Source organism: Myotis yumanensis, unplaced genomic scaffold, assembly GCF_028538775.1.
Source record: "Myotis yumanensis isolate MYYU_CA2020_CCGP unplaced genomic scaffold, mMyoYum1.0.hap1 SCAF_9, whole genome shotgun sequence".
Taxonomy (NCBI): Eukaryota; Metazoa; Chordata; class Mammalia; order Chiroptera; family Vespertilionidae; genus Myotis; species Myotis yumanensis.
Window position 1 is genome coordinate 49671744 of NW_027223760.1, and position 16552 is coordinate 49688295.

Genomic DNA, 16552 nt, shown 5'->3' on the forward strand with positions numbered 1-16552 from the left:
TTTAATGATCTGAATAAAGGCTTAAATAAAACAAAAAAGAGCATCTTACCTCTCTCAAAATGGTACAAGAAACCTGAAGGCTATGGATGTGCGTGAACAAATCCTCTGGCAACGTCAAAGTGGTATCATATACACAACGGGCCAATGAATACTCTGGTATTTTAGGCATGTCACAGATACCAGAAAGGTATGTGATTTGGTAATCCTGTTAGATACAAGTACTCTACTTCGATGTAGGAGGTACACAGATGAACCGTGAAATCATAATGTCTTACTGTTCATTAAGATTATTTTGGATTTTCAAGGTAATCTGACGAGAAGGCTACCAAAGTAATTATATAGTACTATATTCATTTACGGCATGGTATCTAAAAACATTTATATATGTTTTCCATATAAACAATACTTCAGTCTTGCTTTACAGATTTAATGGGTATTAGCATAAATTACAACAAAGAATACAAGCTTAATCAAGTTCAGACCTGGCTGCTGAGCTCGCTTCGTTCCCTTCCCGGCCTCCACTCCCTAAACTCCTTTGACAATGTTTGATGTCTTTTAAAATAAATCACGCAGCTCTGATGAACTCTATCTACTCTCGAAGGAAAAGTATTTGACATTAAAGCTTACCTACAACAACTAATAATGAGACACGGGCCAGCTAACATGGAAGCAAACAAAGAAGTCACGTTTTCATGGACCTACACTGCTCAGAGATCAGGTTTCTAACTACTCGATTTTATGGTTCTGCTGCTACCAGAGATTTTTTTAAGTAAGTCATGTTTGTTTTCCAAACTCGAGCTGTTTTTCTCCTCCTGAAAGCCATTTGTAACAGCAGCCACCTAAGAACTCCTTTAAAGTCCAGGTAAAGGAGGGAAAACACTACATACTACTATCAAATATTGAGCCAAAGAGGACAGGGATTAAAAGTGGATTCAGCCCTGACTGGTTTGGCTCAGTAGATAGAGCGTCGGACTGCGGACTGAAAGGTCCCAGGTTCGATTCCGGTCAAGGGCATGTGCCATGGTTGCGGGCACATTCCCAGTGGGGGGTGTGCAGGAGGCAGGTGGTCGATGTTTCTAACTCTTTATCCCTCTCCCTTCCTCTCTGAGGTAAATCAATAAAATATATTTTTTTTTTAAAAAAAAGTAGATTCAACTATGACAAAATTACATAAACATCATCTATATATACAAAAGCCTAAGTGACCATTACAACCAGTCACTATGATGACTCACTGACCACCAGAGGGCGGACGCTCAATGCAGGAGCTGCCCCCTGGTGGTCAGGGCGCTCCCACAGCCAACGTCCCACGGCTGGCCAACCTCCCGGAGTCCCTCCTTCTGGCTGGCCAGTCCTGATTGCCCCGATCAGCCCTGATTGCTGGCCAGGCCAAAGGACCTCACCCATGCACGAATTTGTGCACCAGGCCTCTAGTATACGTAGGAAAATACTGGAGGGATACACACTAAAACGACCACAGGGCTTCCTTATAGTAGCACCACTTTTGGTCTCCTACCCACATCCCTTCTCTACTTTGTAAGGGATAGTTCTTAGCCTAGAGATACTTAAAATTCAATAAAGAATACAGACAGCAAACTTTTGATACTATGGAAAAGGTAGTAAATAATATAAGGGAACTGGAGATAAATTATTCAATGAATTCTGAGGATTAAGGGATTAGTGTTGTATTGAGACCAAGGAGGAGATGGGGAAATTAGGACCAGATGAGATCAGAATGAAGATGTGACCAAGTGGACATGTAACAATTAGTCTTGCAGGAGACAAAAGACATAATGAAGTAACGACGAACGGTGGGAGGAGGAGAGGCCACCAACTGCAGCGAGGCCCTGGTGCTTACTCTATGTGCAGGGCAAAGGCCAATGCTGGGAATACACAGATGAAAATGCAATCTCTGCTCCCCAAGAACTGGTGGTCCGGTGGGGATGGTGAACCAGGAACGGAGGAAGAAAGGCCGGAGGTGAAAACCCACATGACAAGCAGGTTCGCTGGAGTGAGGGCAAGTGCATGCAATGCAAGGCATGGTGGTCATGCCCTGATGGTAGACAAGGGTCTGAAATGTTTAATGACATGATGAATTTGTGTTCCAGACTGTTTAATCCAGCAGAGGAGTGATAAATGAACTGGAAGGATAAGAGCCCAGAGCTGGGGAGATGGCTTGGTTGAACCCAGGAAAGAGCCATGAAGGCCTGAAGGAGAAAGATGTGCTCCTATGACAAAGGGACAAGAGTGAACAGTGCTATGATCTCCAGAGGACAATGTGACAACACAGCAAGACTTAAAAATGCCCACACTCTTTGACACATCCCACTTCTAGGAACTTATCCTAAAAAATAATTAATGAATGTGTGCAAAGTTTTACCCACAGAGCATAATTGATAACCATGAAAAAGTGAAAATCACCTCAATATGCACCAGTATGTGACTGATTAAATACAGGAATACTATCCAACCACTGGAAAGTGTTGTCATGTTGGTCCTATTTTGTTAAAAATGGACCAGAGTAATATTTTATACACTCACACAGCTTGAAGGATGTACACCAAAGTGTTGGCAGTGATTATCTTTCAGGAGTTAAATTATTAGAAATTTGTTTCCTTTCTTTTTGCTTGCCCATATTTACTAATCTTTTCAGTAATACACACAGTATGCTATTTTTGTAATAAAAAAATACAAATGTATATAAGACAAAACAGCAAGGACCAAGACTTGGGTAATGACAGAAGGACTGAATAAGAAATGAGGGGAAGGGGACTAAAAAAAGTAACAAGTGACTGAAAGAATCACTTTACCTCTGGCCATCCAGGGGGACAACCTCCAGTTCTCCTATTTCTCCCTGCTGTTGCTTATTCTCGCTAGGCAGTGGCTCCTGCCCCATGTGGTCCCTTTCATCTCCAGCCTGGCTCCTATCTCCAGGCCAACTCTGCGGCTATGAAAGTTTAAGCGACTGCACATAAGGATCTGATCTGTCCAGACTTCAGGAAGTTTGGTTGTAGACAACGTACCATATCAAAACCCAATTACCACTTTTCCTTACAGTTCCTAACCACAAGAGTGCTTTGCAAGAATAACTTCTCCTTACGACACTCTTTTGTGTGTTATAACAGAAGCCAAACAATTGTCCAGGATTAATGACAGAGATAAAAGTAAAATCCAACTCCAAAAACAGGGCTCCAACCACCAGACCACCCAGGTTCAAGGATCCGTGAATGTCAAGGGGAGAAAAAGCACACAAAAAACAGAACTGGGCTTTCCTGTGATCACGTTTATCCAAAGAGCTTTGGCCTCCATTATTTGAACATCTTTATTAGCTTTGGGTGTTTTCCAGTTCTTTTATCTCCCTCCCAAAAGCCTTGCAAATATACACTCTTCAGGCCACCAAGCACATACGTACCCTATACCTATATATGCCAGGAAATACCCCAGACAGTAAGAATACCATGAAAATGAGTAAGACTGACAGAATCTGTGTCCCCAAGGAATTAGTCTAGTAGGGAAGGCAAGCAATGAGGACAAACGTACAAATAATAAAGATAAGATGATTCCAAAATCCGGTAACTGTTGTAGAAGATGTGGAATGCATTCAACCAGTGTTCCTCAGTCCCAGAGAGCCTATTCCATTTAACTGGTCTGAGAAGGACTAGAGCCACCACTTCTCAAGTGGTTCTACCATGCAGCCAAGCTTGAGAATGATGGGGATGGCAGAGAGGGAGCCACTTGCTTAAGGTGGTCAGAAAATGCCTCTAGGGAGGAGGCATGAAGATCCAAATGATGAAAAGAAGGAAGCACTGGACGATCGGGAGGAAGGGTATTTGGGGCAGAAGAAACAGTTCCAGAGCTCACCCTGAGACAGGCTAAGTTCCACGGGACTCGCTCTACAGGCCAGGAGTGGCTGGAGTGGCTGGAGACTAGAGGAGAAGGGAAGTGAACAGGGACATGGGATGGAGGAGTGTGCAGGGCACACAAGGCCCTTGGATTTTATGCCAAGGGCACATGGGAAATAGCCACTGTTGGAGGGTTTGATGCAGGGGAGTGATGTGACCTCATGAAATGACTACTCAGGAGCCTGCGGAACACAGACTACAGGGCCAGGCCGTGAGTCCACAGTCAGAAAGTGGCTGCAGCAGCCCTGGCTCCATTGGTGGGGCGTGGTCCTGTGCACTGAAAGGTTGCTGGTTTCATTTCTGGTCAGGGCACATGCCAGGGGTTTCGGGCTCGAACCCAGTAGCGGGTGTGCAAGAGGCAGCTGATCGATGTTTCTCACATTGATGTTTCTCTCTCTCCCCCCCCCCCCTTTCCTCTCTCTCGAAAAAAAAACAACAAAAACAAAAACAAAACATATTTAAAAGGAAAGAAAGTGGCTGCAGTGGGCTGGACTGGAGTTGTAGCAGGAGCGACATGAATGAGAATGGTCAAATCCAGGATATGTTTTCTAGATAGAGCTGGGGGGTGGGCTTGTCCTGGAAGTTTTGAAAGCCCAGGGGCAGAATTCAGGTGCCAGCTGGGGACCCTGGGTGGCCGGTGGCTGCAGGGGCCATGGCAGCCAGAATCACAGACAGACTCTAAGGCCCCGAGGTTCCTGAAGATAGGAACACTACTATTCAAGCAGATGATGACGGAGCTCATAAATAAAGATTTTATGTCATATGCCTGTTGATGGTCAGTGAGCAAAAAATCTAAGCTTCACAGCCCCAATATGTAAATTTCTTAACAGTGACAATGCATTATCACCTAATTTTATATTCTAAAAACCATCAGTAATAAGGGGAAAGAGACCTGAGTTCTAGTGTTCCCTTTGCCTGGCTGATCTTGCCAGGCAAGTTGGAGGCAGCTTCCTTTCCTGATCTATGAAAGGTGCTGTCTCCCATGCCTTTCACTCTACCATCTCATTCTCTTCCACTTTCAGTTACAGGGAGCCTTCCGTGCCACTCCGGCTCTGGCACAGCTTGGCATTCCTGGGAGGGCATCTGTTCTGAGGCCAGCTGGGCTTCAGCTCGACCGCTCACTCGGGTTCAAATCTCACTGCGGCGTTTGCCAAGGGCCTATTTAAATTCATTGGCTCCAATGAAATCTGGCAGATTGAATAGCGTTCAAACAAGTAGGCTACGACTGCCTGGCTTTAAAAACCTATTAAAGATTTTATTAGAGACTTTACTGTATTGTTATCATGAATTTAGCCTATAAATACAGCCCCTGCACATATCACTGCCTCCATATTGCCAAAAAAAAGATAAATATATAGGCCCTCGTACTTGTGAGCTTAATGCAGTAAGTGATACACCCACACTTCCAGATGTACCTGTCTGTCCGCTGCCTTGTATTTCACTCCATGTAGCATTTGAGCTGCCCAAGGCTGACTGTGCCAACTGGTGGGATTTATGGAGGGCGTTCTTGTACCGCCTGCATGTTCTTCCTTACCAGAGGGGTCGCACATCTTTACCAGGTGCGATCCAATCCTTCTACTTCACTGTTCCTAATAGCTCATTCAATTACATCCTAGAAAATGTCTTTCGCCTACACATCTTCTATTCCCTAATCCCCCTTCTCCTCTCTGTTAAATAATACTGCCAGGCAACCTCAGGAGAATTCATTCCCTTGTCCTGTCACACACCCAAAAATAACCCATCTTTAGACCTTTGAGTGATAAAGACACTCTAATCGTGGCCAATCCCCACAAGAGTGATACTGCATCAAGGAAAAGAATCACCAAGCTTTTTAAAATTAGAGACAAATCATACTCTTTATCTCCGTAAGACTCTAGATAGATACCCTATTTCTTAAATACTAATAGACATCCTTTTTTTAAATCCTCATCCGAGAAGATGTTTACTGATTTCAGAGAGAGAAGAAGGGAGGAAGAAGGAGGGGAAAAGAGAGAAACATCGATAAGTATGCACCCCAACTGGGGATTGAAACTGCAACCTAGGTATGTGCCCTGACCAGGAATCAAACCCGCAACCTTTTTGGTGTATGGGACAATTCTCCAACCAACTGAGCGAGCCACCAGTAATGTAAAATATTACATTATTTCTATTTTGTAAAATTACTAATATTGAGAGCAGAATTTAAGGTGCATCAAAACCATTCTGTATTTTACTTACATCCTGGGTTAAACAGTATTTTGAGATCTATCCACAGACTTGGATTTTTAAAGGAAAAGTGTACTAAGTTAAAACACACATACATCATTTTTAACTGGGGATTGCCTTTAAAGGGGGGAAGAAAGAACATTGGCATAAAAAGAGGGAAAGCAGTCGTAAACCATATTGGAAAATCAATTAGGCAAGCAAAGTAAATTTTTTTTAAAATCTAGGTTTTCTACATCTCCCCTATTCTTTTAATTAAGGCTGGATGAGGAGGCTTCGACTTTATTAAAATGGCAAATGAAGAACAATAACAGGGAGATAAACCACAGATAAGAAATCAGTAACTGAAAGCCAGCAGGCATACAAATTTATTAACTAGCATTTTTTAAGTGACCACTGTGTACTGGCAAACACTGCAAAAAAGTAGCAGGTTAGTTGTTCAATTGCCACTGGGTAACCAGCTTCAAACGCTTCCTGTAGAGCAGGCACTGCCAACCCCTTTGTTTATCTGACTTCAGTCTCCAGTTTGCTTGTTCCCTTGGTTTAGAGCTGAAAAGCACAAAAAGTACCCTCCACTCAAGAGACTCTGGGTGCCTCAGGCACAGAGGACAGCCTGAGGGACAGAACTTCCGCATGCATACTTTTAAAGAGGCCCATATTACCTATGCGTGTTCCTTGCTCAAATAACACTTTAAAAGAAAAGAGAAAAAGAAAAAAGATTGGGTCAAGTGATTTTTTAAATTGGAACATAATGCCTTTCTCAAAGTGTTTTTCTTAATCTCTTAAGCAAGGAAATGATGAGTAAAACAAGATTTGAAAACAAAAGGCACCTAAGCATGGACACAAAAGTGAGGAGCAAAAGTGCCATTTTCAGTTTTTAGAAACTACGCGACATCAGTTTTACTGATTCCCCTTTGAGAGACATTATCAATTACTCAGGAACATTTTAACATGTTCTTCCGTTCAGTTACAAATCCTACGTTTTGGGCCCACACAGAAACCTTTTTTGATGTAAATGTAACATAAGCTACTGGCAAAGCAAACATTAAGTGACTGAAGCAGCCTTTATCATATTTTTAAAAATAAAATTATTCATAGTGTGGGCAAGAAGAAATAGAAGTACACAGGCTTGAGCCAGAATATCACACATGCACACAACAGCCAACATTAATATCTGCTGTGCCAGCTGAATTCAAATTAACCCAATTTTACATGTTAATTAAACCAGCTATTTTCTTCTTATTGTATTTTTCCTTCTTAAACAGTACAGTCTACAAGTGATTCCCAACAGACTTGTTCCAACAACAATGACATATTCATTTACTTCTATTATGACCATACAATACAGTAACTGAGCAGTAATTTTTCACAGTCAATTACGTGTGTGGTTCTTTATGCTTAAAGATGCTGAAATAATGTGTACTACAGAGCCATATGCCCAAATCTCCAAGTCTGCCTGCAGCAGTTGCCGGGGTAACACATTTTCTCTCCAGTTTAGCATAACCCTTCATTGAATATCATTAGGTGTCATTAAATAGCAGACATTAACATGAACTTCAATACACTACTTAGATAGAGTCATTTTACCCATATAAACAAGTGCTCCATCATTTATAAGAAGCTTAAAATTGATTATGCTTTTCTGTATTTAAGACCATGAAAAAGAAGAAGGAAAAAAAAAGTGCCCACGTGTTGATTCCAAATTGAATTTGCAGAAATTTCTGTTACCAAAAGAGAACTCAGACCTAGTTTCAGGGGTAACAATTTTCATCAACAGGGTCATAATAGTCACTGTAAGCATAGGAAGATCAGGTTTTTAAAATTTATCCAAAGTTGTAAAATATTTCCATCAATTTCATCTCAACTGAAGACTGTTTCACCCTTCTTTCTAAGGGTGGGGGAGGCACTTGCGTTCAGTAACAATAAATTTATTGAATAAGGCATTTAAAAATCAAGGCACATAGTAATAAATAGAAGGCACAGGATACACTGTGCATTACTTGCAGTATCTTAAATACTAAAAATGTAATGGAGTGTCCTGTAGTTTAGATATGGTAATATATGGTTCACCCAGGCTGTTCTGGAGCAATGCCAGCGTTAGGAGGAGCAGCCATTCCTAATAATTTCCATCAGCCCCTCATCCCATGCCACCCCGAACAAGCACCTGTGTCTAGGAAAAACAATGTGCTTGCTTTACAAACAGTCTCAGCCCTAAGAGCTCTCCCTTTCCAAACGACATCACCACTTTTAAACCCTGGAACCATAATTTTCCTGAGACACATCATAATTCCATGTAAAGCTAAACTCTCAGCCTCTAAGTAACTGCAATTTGTGTTCTATCGTCTGCATTACAAAGGGCCTCCAACTTTTCCTTGTTAAAGGACACATACAAAAACAAAATGAATCATCAAAAGGCAAAGCTACCTCCAATACATCTTCTCACCTTTCCCTCTACAGGAGAAAGGCTGGCTCCAAAATCCTAGAAGTGGGGGTCGGAAGAACGTGTTAAGGTTTAGGAGACAGCCCCAAACTGTCCATAGTCAACTTAAGAATAACTAAAGAGAAATCTCTGCCCAGAACAAATGAGTTCTTGGTAATGGGGATTGAGATCCCAGAGACTACAATTATGACGATGAACTGGGATCTCTTTCTTCTTCCTACATCTGTTTCCTAATCCCAAGTAAGAAAGAAATGGCCACAGGAAATGGAGTGACTTAGCCTTGAGTGGTTGTATGTTCTACCTCCCACTGACCCACAATTATTCACGCAGCTGTTTGCAAAGGTGAATGAAACCTCAATCACCATGTTCAGTGCAGGGGTGGAGATGTGGTTAGCAAAGAAAAAATTACTTGATAGTAAATGTATATTCCATTTTGGTTTCAGCACTCTGCTTTGAAATGAGATTAATCATGAGGAACAAACTGATACCAAGAATAAATTTTAAGTAAAATATTTTCAAGATATATTGGAATCAGTATAGATTCAGTTACTTCTCTGAAGCCTCCATGACAATTCGTATTCTGAATGATTATCTAAGAAGCTTTAGGGTTTCAAATAAAACTTAAAACTAAATTGTACAAACTATCATTACTGGGAAAAGTAACCTAGTAACTCAAGAAACATTATTAATGAGAACTGAAATAAATAGTGATTTCTGCTTACAATATTCTGATTAAGTCATCTTTCTGGCTTTTATCCCAAATCCAAAATAAACAGAATGCTATTTTCATCCCTATTCCCATTACAGATTAATTAAAAGTTAACTATATGAGCGTAATTTGCTTGTCTAAGAACTTGCCAAGATCTAGTAAAGAAAGAAACATAAATTTTTCATATTTAACTATGTTTCACAATACTAATAATCATGAACAATGAGTTCACCTATTAACACAGGCCACCCATGAACGTAGATTCTCATGAAAATAACAAAAAGCATTTATTATAAGTGTCTGAGCCTGGTCTACCCAGGTAAATTTTATTTTACTGCCTGAAAGTACCTATATAAATGCTGAAAAATAGGCAAGGAAAGAAAAATTTTCTGTCCCAATTGATCCAACGTGGTTTCCCAACCTATTCCACACAAGCTCTGCACCCATTAGCAAGCACTGTTTCTAAAGGGCTCACACAACACCAAGCTTTTTTTAAAGCAGGCAATTACAACACAGAACAGCAATAGTAACGAACAATCAGAATTAGAAAGTGGTGGGAGTACTTTATATATTTGCAAAAGCAAATTAAGCCACAAGACTTGTGAGGCTCTCTGGTTTTTCCTAGGTACAATTATTGCTCATTGTGGGAAAAGCAACATCAGAGTTTAATGCTATTTCCTTCAGTAGGTGGGTGACTGTTTTACTTCCTGACTTTCAAAAAGAGAGAGCACTGATCAGAAAACCATAAAGCGATAGAGGGTTTCAATATGAATCACATGGCCAGCCAATTCTCGGGGACTTCCAAGGGGCGTTTTCCCCAAATGGGAATGCAACTCCTTTAGTCAATGTTAAACATTATATTATACTAGAGGTCTGGTGCACAAAAATTTGTGCACTCAGGTGGGTCCCTCAGCCCGGCCTGTGCCCTCTTGCAGTCTGGGGCCCGTCGGGGGCCCCTTCCCCTGGCTGCTGGCACCAGTTTTCCTCCGGCGCCCGGAACCCAGGCCTTCGCTCTTCACCAGGAGAGGCCAGCGTGGTGGGCGAGGGGCTTAGCTCCTCGCTCGCTGCGCGGGGCCCCAGGGGCGTGGCGAAGGCTGGCCCGTGGGGAGCGGGCCCCGGAGGCGTGGCGGAGGCCAGCTCGGCGGGCTTCCCTCTTTGTTCTTTGCTCGCCACGCCGGCCTTCGCTTGCTGCTCCTGCCAGGGGTCAGCCGGCTTCGCTCCATTGCTTGGCGCCTACGTATGCAAATTAACCGCCATCTTTGTTGGCGGTTAACTGCCATCTTTCTTGGCAGTTAATTTGCATATCGCCCTGATTAGCCAATGGGAAGCATAGCGAAGGTACGGTCAATTACCCTTTTTGCCTTTTATTAGATAGGATTCTAAAGTAATAACTGGAAGGATAAGGTGAACTAAAATTTCATAAAAGAGAAGAGACAGGGATGCATTTATTTAATTCTGCAGCAGAAGGCTGTAACTCCCCAGACCACAATCGTCAGCAAACACCTTGGCCTTCCCAGGGGGCTAAAGGGGAAGGGCAGGAGTCTCAAACAAAATCAAGAACCTAATCCTAAGGGTGGTTTCTTGGTACAAAGAATAGATTTTATAAAAACGAAAACAACCCTAGACCAGTGGTCAGCAGTACAATGATTGAAATTTCTTTTGAGAGCCAAATTTTTTAAACTTAAACTATATAAGTAAGTACATTGTTATTAACTTAATTAGGGTACTCCTAAGGCTTAGGAAGAGCCACACTCAAGGGGCCAAAGAGCTGCATGTGGCTTGAGAGCCGCAATTTTCTGACCACAGCCCTAGACTATGTGGTACCAGCCTACTGGGAGAGGATAAAAGCAAAGACAAGAGAAGAAAAAAAGATTTGCTAAAGTTGCAGCACCTGTTCCAGAGACAGGCGGCGTAAAATGTTCATGTTCCTGGGGGGGAAATGACTACCAGGGATTTGAACAGGCTGAATTTCAATGTGGAACAGAAAGATAGCCTGAGAATCCCATCCCCTCACCATCTTGATAACAATACCTCACACACACGGCACGTTATATATGCATCCATTCAAATTCATTCAAAAAGCACTGATGGGGTGCAGCTATGTGCCAGCCACACTGTTCGAGGACCCGCAAATTCAGCCGCAGAAGAGGCACAATCCCTACCTTCCTGAAACTTCCAGTCCAGCGTGTGTGAGAAGGTCCAGTGGGAGACAACAATCAAACATTAAGGTCTTTTGTTACAAGAGAATCACTACGAGAAACACTACAGTAAAAGGGGGAAGGAGTGTTGGGGTTCAATTTAAAACTGTGTGTTTAGGGACAGCTTCCCTAAGGTGTCATCAGAACAGACCTTAAGGAGGTGACTATCTTAGGGGAAGAGGAAGTGCAAAGGCCCTCAGAATGGAACTTACACCGTCAGCTCCCCTGGTTCTCAGGCTCTTGGATTGAGACTGAACTGTACCACTGACTTTCCTCCATAATCTCATGAGCCAATTCCTATACCTCTCCCTCTCTGTCCCCACCCTCTCTCACTATATTGAGATCCCTAATACATATGCATATATGCATATACATACACTCTCTCATAGGAATATATAATTAGAATAGAATAGAATAGAATAGAATAGAATAGAATAGAATCTATATATATAAAAGCCTAAGCAACCATCCGACCTTTCAACCGTAGCTATGATGGACACTGACCACCAGGGGGCAGACGCTCAATGCAGGACCTGCCAAGTTGTGGAGACTTGGCAGCTACAGTACTCAGGTGATACACCCAGAACCAGAGAGGAGGGAGCCCGATTCCAGGGTGCATCACCCAAGAACTGCCCTCTCGCAATCCGGGACCCCTCAGGGATGTTGGAGAGCCAGTTGTAGCCCAATCCCCGCAGGCCAGGCTGAGGGACCCCACGGGTGCACTGGGCCTCTAGTATAATTTAGAAAGCTTGCAGGTATAAATAGGGAGAGAAATATAAACATGAACATACATACATAACAATTTACTTATATTTGGGGAAGAAACATCCTATGAAAGGAGAAGCCAAAAACTAAAGTTAATGAGAGTGAACTCTAAAGGGAGAGATAAGACAGGGTGAGGGGGACAGGCATGTTAAGTCAGACTTTTCTGAGGATACCTTGCTTCTGTTATAGTTTTCACTTGGGAAGCATATGTTTTACATATTCAAAAATTAAATTAAGTCTAAAAAAAAAAACCTTAAAAACTGAAAACAAACTGAAACGAATGAACCTAACCATATAGCAAGTTGGTGGCAAAACCACAGAAAAATGAATTATTTTAAACTAGAGGCCTGGTGCACAGATTTGTGCACCGATGGGGCCCCTCAGCCTGGCCTGCACCCTCTCACAATCCAGGACCCCTCAGGGAATGTTGGATTGTCAGTTTCGGCCCAGACCCCACAGGCCAAGCCGAGGGACCCCACCGGTGTACGAATCTGTGCACCAGACCAGTTTCAGCCTGACCCCAAAGGCCAGGCTGAGGGACCCCATCAGTGCATGAATCCATGCACTAGGCCTCTAGTATATGCATGTAAGATCTTTGGTTAATCTCTTCCTGCCCTCTCTCCTCCCCTCTTCCCTCTGAGATTCATCAGTCTGTTCCATGTTTCCATGCCTGTGCGTTGAGTGTCTGGTGAGTGTGAGTCATTAGCGACCAGTCAAACGGTCCAACGGTCGCTTAGGCTTTTATATATCTAGATAACCTTAGAACACAGTCTTTTCACTGTATATATTTAGTGGAATACATTCTAAGCACAAATAGAGCTGAAAAGACATCTTAAATTTCATTCACTAATTAACTTTTAGCAGCAATACTGGTGTTGTTTTAAATATATCCTACATCTTGCATATATGTAAATATGTAAATGCTGCTGGTAACCAAGACTTTCAATGAAAGAATAAAGATGTAAGTAATAATAAAAAATACTTTGAATTTAATTTTGTCAATTGTTTAACTTTGAAATTGATATACCAGTATGAACTGAAGACTTTTTCCCCAACTAGCCATTGAAAAGACCCAAAAGCAATGACAACCCAAAAGTAAGAAGCACAGATAGTTGCCTGATTGTGATTTCTAAAAACCCTCCTTTGCTTTAGTAGATAGCTGCCTCCATATCATACATATCTACTGGTTTACATTGTCTATTTGCTGTCCTTGTTGGCGGCAAGGACAGCACCAAGTGTTAGCCAGTGGGGTCAGACCAAACCTTGGCTCAGCAACCTTGGTACTTGAGCTCTAACTAGGAAAGAATTCAGAGCCAAGACTATAAGAGAAAGCTTATTTGGAAAGTCACACAGGTAGAAGTGAGCGGTAGGAGAAAAGGGCTCGGGAAACATTTACAGAGACAAAAGAAGGGCCCCTGGAGCTTAGGAGAAAGAAAGAGGCAAGGGAAGCGGGCCTGGGGGAATGGGGTTGGGAGAGGTGCTAGTGTGCTCCATAGAGAGCAGTGCTGAGTCCTGGTCTTCAGGGGACCTCAATAGAATATTCATCAGCTTTCCAGGTGTGTCCTTCCAGGGTCATGGTCTCTACTGATTGGTGGGAGCTAGGGCAGGGGGTCATTAGTCAATGCAGCTGGTCCAGATGTCTGCTATGGCATAGCTATGGGTCAAAACCTCATTGTCCTGGGAGCTTAATGCTTAAGGGCTATTCTCTGGCCCCCTTGTTTGTTCCCCCACATAACTAGCAACATGCCAGGGGAGGAAAGGCGAGGGGAGGGTCCCAACCACATGACCAACAAAATGAAAGGTCATGGGTTCTAAACCACATGATGGGCGATACGCTAGAGGAGTAAAGGTTACCCTGGGGTAACCTTGTTTTCCTAGTTTTGCCTGATACCAGGTCCCTTTCTGCCCTGGTGACCTTCTGTACCTGGCCCATCGTCCATGCTCTGCTCATGTCTAACTGCCTACTACAGAATGAATTAATAATATGAAATTAACTTAGGTTTCTCAAATATTGAGGTTCTCTCGATTTTACCACAAAACCATGTTACCTTACCATATATCCTTTATTTCAGATACTAAGTTATTCTACAATATCTGAGAAAGTTAAAAACCTTCATTAAATTTAATCTGAGACTCTCACTCTATTTAGTAGGAAGTGACTCACTGACAATTATGCCACAATCAATGGGAAAGTAATAGGCACTAAATCTCCTCACGTTTCACTTCAGGAACACCTCACAGCTTAGCACAAGACTTTTAATTTAAGCAACAGCCACATCCCGTGCCTATGACACTCAGATTGTTAGAGGAACAGATTTGCAAGTAGTCAGGAAACAGAACTTACACGTGATTTCCCTTCCTTTACAATTTTAGATTTTGAGTTGTTGTTGTTTTAAATATGTCTTTATTGATTTCAGAGAGGATGGGAGAGAGAGATAGAAACATCAATGATGAGAGAGAATCATTGATCGGCTGCCTCCAGCAAGCCCCACACTGGAGGTCGAGCCCACAATCCGAGGATGTGCCCTAACCAGGAATCGAACCGTGACCTCCTGGTTCAAAGTTCGGTGCTCAACCATGGAGCCACATCACCGAGGCTAGATTTGAGTTTTAAATACTTCAGGTGAAGAAAAAGTAAGAGCAGACAACCAAACAAGGAAAGTGGGAAGGAGCAGTATTTGCTCTTTCAAACATTTTCGGAGCACCTTCACATGCCTGAAATAATACAGAAGAAGGGCTGCGCCAGTAACGGTAAGTATTCTGAGAATGTGTGCAATGGTACCTCAAGGTTGAGTGTAAGAATACGAAAAGATAAAGTATTCCAAAAACGATTCCTCAGTTTAAAAAATTTGTGAGGAATGTGGAGACAGTGTTTCCTAAGTCTGTGGGTGTGGATGAGTTGGGGTAGTCCTTTTACATTGGCCAAATAATTAGTCTTAGAGGCTAAGAAACTTGCAAAGTGCATCACAACTTTTAAGCAAAGACAGGTGCAAATTTCTCATGCAAAGATCTATGTTTTAAATATATATTCTTATTGATTTCAGAGAGGAAGGGAGAGGGAGAGAGAGATAGAAATGTCAATGAGGAGACTCAATGATCGGCTGCCTGACCAGGAATCAAACTGTGACCTCCTGGTTCATAGTTCGATGCTCAACCCCAGAGCCACATTGGCTGAGCCAAAGCTCTATATTTAATATACTTCTCTCTATACAGAAAGCTCATGGTAGAGCAGGTTGGGCACAAATATTTTTAAAAAACTAGGTCCAAATTCTAGTTCACTAGCTATACAACTTTGAGCAAATTATTTAAACTCTGCACTACCCTCTGGCAGTGATGGGTGAAAGTACCTATCTTAATGATTTATGAGGATTAAATAAGAAAATGGGTGGCAATCGTTAGCACAAGATCTGGAATCTTCTATGTGGTCAGTAACTATTTGCTTCCTTCATCCTTTAGTCTAACCATCTAGGAAAAAAATATCAGCAGAACTCCAATACCACAGAATATTTTTATTTAAAAGTTCTTCAAGGAACAAAATTGCCCCTCCCAGGCTTCCTTGCCTCTCTGCAGACCCTTATCTCCCAGCGCACACAATCTGAAGCCCACCAGGACTAAGCCCTTTGTGTCCTTTGTCCTGTGCATGTTGACTTCACTGGCAACCCAAGACCCCCTGGCTACCCTTTATCACCCACACCTAATCCCCATGGGGCTCCGCATGTCCCCTATTCTGTCACCATTCCCCAGAATCCCTTCCACTGTGCCCTCGAGATTTCACAGTTCACGATAAGCAAAATCCCATGCTCAAACCGTTTGCTAAGGAAATCCCTTTCAGAGGAATCCTCTGCATAACCCTCCACATTCTTGCTCTAACCAGTACCTGGCTCTTCCTTGAGGACCATGCTTCCTATGCAGCCCCCTCTTAAACAGAGAGGGACTTTGCTCTGCAGTCCTCGTGGCACCAGGGTTGAGCAGAGTAGGCTCCTCCTTCCTTCTCACTGCCTCTTTCAGAGCATCCCCAACCCGTCTGTCTTCCCCCGTTTAAATACTCACATCATCTGACTCTATCACTCAGCACCCCTCTTTGTTTCTGTCACCTAAGAACTCCTGGTTTGTATCCCCACCATGTTTTAATTCCTGGCTAGCTGACACACTCTCCTACCCTACTCCTATCTTAATTCTTAATATTTTTAGTACACCCATCCTTCAATATATGAATCCTTCAAATACCTCAGCCTTCCAATTACTTGAATTCCTCTCTTCCAATCATTTTTTCTCCACCCCTTTTCAGTCACCTGCTCCCATGGTTAGACTCTAGACTTTTGCCATTACTGATAAC

General features: G+C 42.6%; 1 protein-coding gene across 2 annotated transcripts in view; it reads right to left on the reverse strand.

The window, feature by feature from the left end:
• SLC25A13 (solute carrier family 25 member 13) overlaps window positions 1–16552 on the reverse strand; it is a 163786-nt gene that overhangs the window by 105408 nt on the left and 41826 nt on the right. The gene's annotated exons all lie outside the window — the stretch shown is intronic.